This window comes from Leucopleurus acutus (genome assembly GCF_964270905.1).
Source record: "Leucopleurus acutus genome assembly, chromosome: 1".
NCBI classification, from domain to species: Eukaryota; Metazoa; Chordata; class Mammalia; order Artiodactyla; family Delphinidae; genus Leucopleurus; species Leucopleurus acutus.
The window spans coordinates 132,275,425-132,282,739 of NC_139142.1; positions in this window are offsets into that span (position 1 = coordinate 132,275,425).

Sequence of the window (7,315 nt, forward strand, 5' to 3'; positions counted from 1 at the left end):
ATCTAGGGATTCAGGAGGAATAGGGTTTCTAGCAAGGCTGTAAACAGTCCCATAAGCAATTATAGTTATTCCGCTAAAGCTTACTTCAGCACTAATACCGATGTTTTTGCTGGGGTTTACAATTTTCCACCTTTTTACAAGATTTTCTTTAAACTAGGTGAGTCGTAGGAGAGTCAAGGACATAGAGACTGAATAGTGAAATCTGTTGTGCAGAGTTGAGGGGAACAAGATACCCACTGAACTGGGCTTCATTCCTGTTGGAGCGTGGTGTTCTTTGATGAACAGGACAAGAAAAATATAGAGTTGGTTATTACTGTTGACATACGCATCTCTTAAACGGATAGTCTGGTTAAATATTTGCTGATCTGTAAAGTATAGAAATATCTGAGAATATTAATATTACTCATGCTGGAGCTCTGAGGATGTCCTGTGTGCATTAATAGTTTAATATTAAGTAAGGAATCTGGGGTATTGTGACATCTCATTTATAAAAGCATCTCGGGCAGGAAGAAAATTTTCTTTGATGGTGAGACTGTTGTCTTAGCTTTATTTAATAGTTTATTTAATAATCCTTGATTACCTATGAATAGAGGAACTTTGTGATTCCTTATTTCTCTTGCGAGCATTGCCATAGTCAGCTTAGGCACTGTTATTGCAAGTAGCCTTGTTTGCCTAATGCCAAGGAAGCCCGGGGGAGAGTAGTCTTCCTCTGTTGTGTGTATATATTGAGGTGTGCTTTATTTTCTTAATTTTTATTTTTTGTGTTATCTCTACTGAGCTTTCTGAGCCCTGATAGTATTTGGAGAGGAGCTGTTGGTGGTAATCTTGTTTGTATGTTCTCCTCCACACGGGGCTTTCTCAGTTTGGAGGGAAGTGTGGCTATAGTTAAAGCTGACCTTGGAATGTGAATGCTGTTGCAGCACCTGACTCTGTTGCCGTGTGAAGAATTGAGATCAGTTTTGGTTCTCTAATAAATTTGTGTTTATTTTTAACTCATCTGAATTAGCAGTTGTAATGGGAGGAGTTTCGTTACCCTTGATCCTAGCCTGTGTGACTGGCAATATAGTAGCGGCCTCTTTTCGAGCAGCTTAGTGAAAACATGGCTGAAAGGAATAAATGGTATCTGAAGACTGTATAGAAGATGGCTTTTGTTCCCAATGTTAAGATTTTTCTTCTCAAGCACATTTCATTGTTTGCTGAGAGTGGCAGGTACACGTCAAAAATGCTAGGTGTCCTTATCCTGTAGAGTTGGTACAGGATAAGGAGTCATGACAGAAGCTTCCTCTTACCTGGTCCTCTTCCTGCTCGCCTCAAACTAGCCCCAAGACGTGGATTAATGGTCAGAGTGGACCTGAGGGCTCCGCGGAAGCCAGGGTGGCAGCCTGTCTCAGGCGTCAGCAGCCCACTCCCTGGGACGAGCTCCTTGAGAGTGCTAGCTTTCTATTTGGCTAAGTGTTTCCTAGGCTGCACCATTCCTAACTCCAGGTAGATAGATGTCACAACAAAACAATCTCAAAGTTCTTTGCTTAGAGCACTTTGTTTATGATTGCGATGTTTACATTTCTCATTTAATAAAAGACTTTACTGCATTCCGTTATATTTTAGTGTTTAGAGGGGTGGGTACCGTCTCTATGTACAATATGTATCGTTTTATATAAGTTATACTGTTATGTCATGTATACTTGCAATGTCAGACCTTGTGTCCCATACACAATGCAATAGACTCTTTCCAGAGCTGTATTTTTCAGTAAACAATAAAAAGATTGTTTGTCACTACTTGTTTCTCATGTTTCCTCTTCTTTGGAATAGCGTATCCTGCAGTATTTGTTTTACAATTTTTGTCTCTTGTAAAACTTGGCTGTACATTATGTTATTTGTCACTGGTCAGCTCGGAGACTCTTTTCAAAGAGAAATCTTTGTTATCTGATTTAAAATTTATAAGGCCTGTTTCGTTTCTGTGTGTTCAGAAGCAGTTTGGTGCAGAGAAGTTCCTTGAGGTGTCATAAACCAAATGGAGGAGAATCCTCAAAGGTCCTGGAAGCCCTTGAAAAGTCTCCTACGTAACTGTAAAATAGTGAATGTATAAACCATCATGGAATACTGGCTGAAGGTGGGAGTTGGTTGACTAGGAGAGTACAATTTAGTTTCTACCCAGTGACCCCGAGCAGCCTGTAGAGTCGTTTTGTTTTTTCTTCCCTTGGTGAGGAGTCAGTGCAGCTAAGGGGCTGAGCATGGCCTTCACCATCAGACACGCTACACAGAGAATTGTTAGGGCCTGAAATGCAAAACCATGTGATGCCTTTTCACTCTGGTTTGAAATGAGGCTGCTCCAGGTTTATGTTAATTGTATTATTAGATGAAATATCCTCAGGAATCAAGGACTCGTTGGTCTAACTTGTAATGGAAAAGGGGCACATTCCTCAGGTAACAGCCCAGATTCACGTACAATTTCTGTGGCCGTTCCACACTGAAATCGTGGCTCTAGTTTAATTGTTATTTGTTTGATATTTAGTTGGAAAAGGGATTTCCCTGTGACCAGCCTCAACATATGAGAAACCCCCAATGGAAAGAACTACATGTTTTACCTTTGCCTTATTGAAAATGCTGAATAGAAGGAACCACTCACCTGGCTTATGGTCTCAGCCTTAGTAAAAGAATTGGAGATTTGATATATTCTAAGGGGACGACAGTAGATTATGAGCCCTGAGTGGGTCCTGGCTTTAAGGTTCAATAATTAGTAGGTGGTACTTGTTGCTTAAGTGTGGGTCACTGTAAATCCTGCTTATACCTAATAGTATATCCATACATATTTTCTGTGCTTGAGCAAAATCAGAGGTGGAGTCTACAGCGTTTAATCAGGGCTTACCATGCACAGAACATTGTGTTAGATACTTTATCGTGTGTGTGTGTGTGTGTGTGTGTGTGTGTGTGTGTGTGTGTGTGTGTGTTTGAGAGAGAGAGAGAGAGATACTTTAAAAGGATGGAAAAGAACAAGATGGTGGAGATCTTTGTTTTTAGGAAATATATAAGGCAGCTACAAATGCACTACAAGTTAGGAAATAATATAGAATAGCTCGAATACATAAGATGATACTTAAAATTTGGGGAGTGGATGAAGGGCAGGTGGATCATGGGGTTATGTCAAAAGGAGAAGGTGGGGACGGAGGGCTGAACCCTGAGGCACTCCACTTGACAGGTAGGAAAGGGCAGGTGGGGTCATCACTGAGGAAAGAAGGAAAAGCAGGGGAGTGTGGTGGCCTGAGAGCCAGGGGGAAGTATGTCAGCTGCTGCTGAGCAATGAGTAAGATGTGAGGAGTAGGGCCTGACTGCTGCACATGGAGAGATGGAATTTTCTGGTGACTTTGATAAAAGCAATTTTAGTGTAGGGGTGAACATCTAAATGGAGTGGGTTATAGAGATTGGGAGATAAGGAAGTAGCCACAGCACGTAGAGTACAGATAACCGTATAATTAGAGTAGGGGAATGGGATGATAGCCTGAGGAGGATGTGAGGGCAAGAGACGGCATTCTTCTTTTCTTTTCTTTTTTCTCTCTAACATTGTACTGTAACAGCATGTTTATATGAAGATGGGGATGATTCAGTGGAAAGGGAAACATTGATGCAAGAGAGGGGATAGTTGCCAAAGCAAAGTCCCTAAGGAGAGAATAGAGTGGGAAGTTTTTTAGCATTAAATGCTTACGTTAGATAAGTTAAAATGTTTAAAAGCAAGAGTTTAAACTTCTACTTAAGAAACTAGAAACAGAGGAGCAAACTAAAGCTAGAATAAGCCGAAGAAAGGAAGTAGCGAAGAGAATAGCAGAAGTCAGATAGAAGGCAGAAAAAACAATGGAGCAATCAATAAAAGGAAACTGGTTCTTTGAGAAAATCAGTACAGTTGGTAAAGCGGTGTCCAGATAGATAAGGAAAAAAAAGAGGGCACAAATGATGAGTATCAGGAATAAGTGGAGACATCAGTACAGCCTCTACATTATTAAGTAAAAAGGGAATATTATGAATAGCTTAAAGGCAGTAAATTAAAAATTTAAACGAAGTAGACAGATTCCTTTGTAAAAAAGCTCACTCAAGAAGAACTAGAAAATCTGACTATCGCTATATTGCTTCAGAGTGTTTTTTCTTGCCTTGTAATGTGCCTTGTGATTATTTATTGAAAGCTGTACATCGTGTATTAGGTAACAGGAACTGAAGTAAATAGGCCTTTAGTGTAAGTTTTATGTCAGTCTGGGCAAAAGCTGGACTGTATTTAATGTTTGCTGCAGCTCTAAGTACCAGAGGCTTCAAGTTCCTCTAGTGTCCTTGTTGTTGTCTCCCCTCTTGACTTTGGGCTTCCCCTGTGCTCCTTCTCAAAGAAAGTCTATGTCTTGCAGATCTTTGAACTGTAACCCACTGTTTCTATATTGGAGCCCTACTGAGGTGGCAGTAAGGTGGGTGTGGGAGAGGGGGCATGTCCTATAATCTTAAGACTAAATCTCAGTTTTTTGGTGGGGCTACATCTCTTAACTAAGTATCTCTTAGTTCTTTTCCTCCCCTTAGGTGAGACAGGAAGGCTAACGGGGGCTGGAGTGGGAGAAGTGCCCTTCTTCTAGGTGGGATAAGGCTCTTGTACTGTCTTTTCTCCTAGAAAGTAGGCCTTTGTTATGGAGAATGCTCTGGGCATATTTTACTTTTTTTTTCTTTCTTAAAAAATAAATTTACTTATTTAATTTTGGCTGTGTTGGGTCTTTGTTGCTGCATGCAGGCTTTCTCTAGTTGTGGCGAGCGGGGGCTACTCTTCATTGCGGTACGCGGGCTTCTCATTGCGGTGGCTTCTCTTGTGGAGCACGGGCTCTAAGCGTGCGGGCTTCAGTAGTTGTGGCACGCGGGCTCAGTAGTTGTGGCACACGGGCTTAGTTGCTCCACGGCATGTGGGATATTCCCAGACCAGGTATCGAACCCGTGTCCCCTGCATTTGCAGGAGGATTCTTAACCACTGCGCCACCAGGGAAGTCCCTCTGGGCATATTTTACAATGATTATCCTTACCCTCTCCCTGCCAGAGCCACAGGGAGCTCTTCATTGAGAATTTGGCAGGGCTCCTGGAGGTAAAACCCTCAAAAGTGTGGGGCTCTTAAGACTCTGTTCTAGTCTTAGGAATTTCTCACTTTTAAGCTATTCCATACTTAGGCTCTAGCAATTTGTCAAAATTAGCATTTAGGTGTCCCTACCTGTTTATGGCTCCACCGACTTCTGCTCTAGGTAAGCAAATCTCAGCTGTGGCACTCTGGATTCACCTGTCTCTCCAGATTTCAGGATGATGGCTTGTCTTGAGACCTCAGTTCTCTAATGGGGGTGAGAAATATTACTGATTTTCAGTTTGTTTAGTGTTTTCTTTTTTTTAACATCTTTATTGGAGTATAATTGCTTTACAATGTGTTTAGTGTTTTCTTATTGTAAGTGTGAGAGTGACAGCTTTCAAGCTCTTTACATGTTGGAGCTAACCAGAAATCCCCAAAATCTATTAAAGACATTGAATTTGCAGTTTATATAAAGAAATTCCTAGAAGGCTTCACTGAAGAATTCTACCAAACTTTAATAAAACAAACAAAAAGAAAGGAGATATGTTATAAAACTGTAGTAATCAAAACAGTATGGTATTGGCATAAAAACAGACACATAGAACCATAAAAATTCTAGAAGAAAACATAGGCAGTACTCTCTTTGACATCAGTTTTAGTAGTATTTTTTTGGATATGTCTCAAGGGAGACAAAAGCAAAAATAAACAGGACCAACCACATCAAACTAAAAAGCTTTTGCACAGCAAAGGAAACTATCAACAAAATGAAAAGGCCACTTACTGAATGGGAGAAGATATTTGCAAATAATATATCTGATAAAGGGTTAATATCTAAAATATATAAAGAACTCATAAAACTCAACATCAACATATGTATATATGTGTGTGTGTGTGTGTGTATGTATGTATGTATGTATGTATCACATCTTCTTTGCCCATTCATCTACTGATAGGCACTTGGGTTGCTTCCATATCTGGGCTATTATAAATGCTGCAATGAAAAAAGAACCCCCCCCACAAACAATCCAATTAAAAAAACAGGCAGAGGATCTGAAAGACATTTTTCCAAGGAAGGCATTCAGCTGGCCAATAGGCACATGAAAAGATGCTCAACATCACTAATCACCAGGGAAGTGCAAATCAAAACCACAGTGATATATCACCTTACACCTGTCAGAATGGCTGTCGTCAAAAAGACCTCAAATAACTAGTGTTGGCAAGGATGTGGAGAAAAGGGAGCCCTTCTGCATGGTTGGTGAGTGTAAATTGCTGCAGCCACTATGGAAAACAGGATGGAGGTTCCTCAAAAAATTAAAAATAGAACTACCATATGATCCAGCAGTTCTACTCCTTGGTATTTATCCAAAGAAAACAAAAATACTAATTAGAAAAGATATATGCACCCCTGTGTTCATTGCAGCATTTGCAATAGCCAAGATATGGAAGCAACCCAAGTGCCTATCAGTAGATGAATGGGTGAAGAAGATGTGATACATACACACACACACAGACACACACACACACACACCATGGAATATTACTCAGCCATAAAAAGAATGAAATCTTGCCATAACAGAGTTATAGATACAGAGAACAAAACCGGTGGTTAGAGGAGAGGGGGGTGGGGAGAGGAAGGAAATAGGTGAGGGAGAGTAAGAGGTATAAACTTCCAGTTTCAAAATAAATGAGTCATGGATATGAAATGTACAGTGTGAGGAATATAGTCAATAGCTATGTAATATCTTTGGGTGGTGACACACTGTAACTAGATTTATTGTGGTGATTATTTTGAAGTGTATAGAAATAACAAATCACTACATTGTGTAACAGGAACTAACATAGTGTTATAGGTCAGCTATACTTCAAAAACAAGCAAACAAACATACAAACAAATGGAAAAAGATCAGATATATGGTTATCAGAGGTGGGCAGTGGGGGGAGGGGGAATTGGATGAAAGCAGTCAAAAAGTACTACAGACTTGCAGTTTTAAGATAAATAAGTGCTAGGGATATAATGTACAACATGATAAATATAATTAACATTGCTGTACGTTATATATGGAAGTTAAGAGAGTAAATCCTAAGAGTTCTTATCACACACACACATTTTTTTCTGTTTCTGTAATTTTGTGTCTATATGAGATGATGGATGTTCACTAAACTTACTGTGATAATCATTTTCATGATGTATGTAAGTCACATCATTATACCATACATATTAAATTTATACAGTGCTGTATGTCA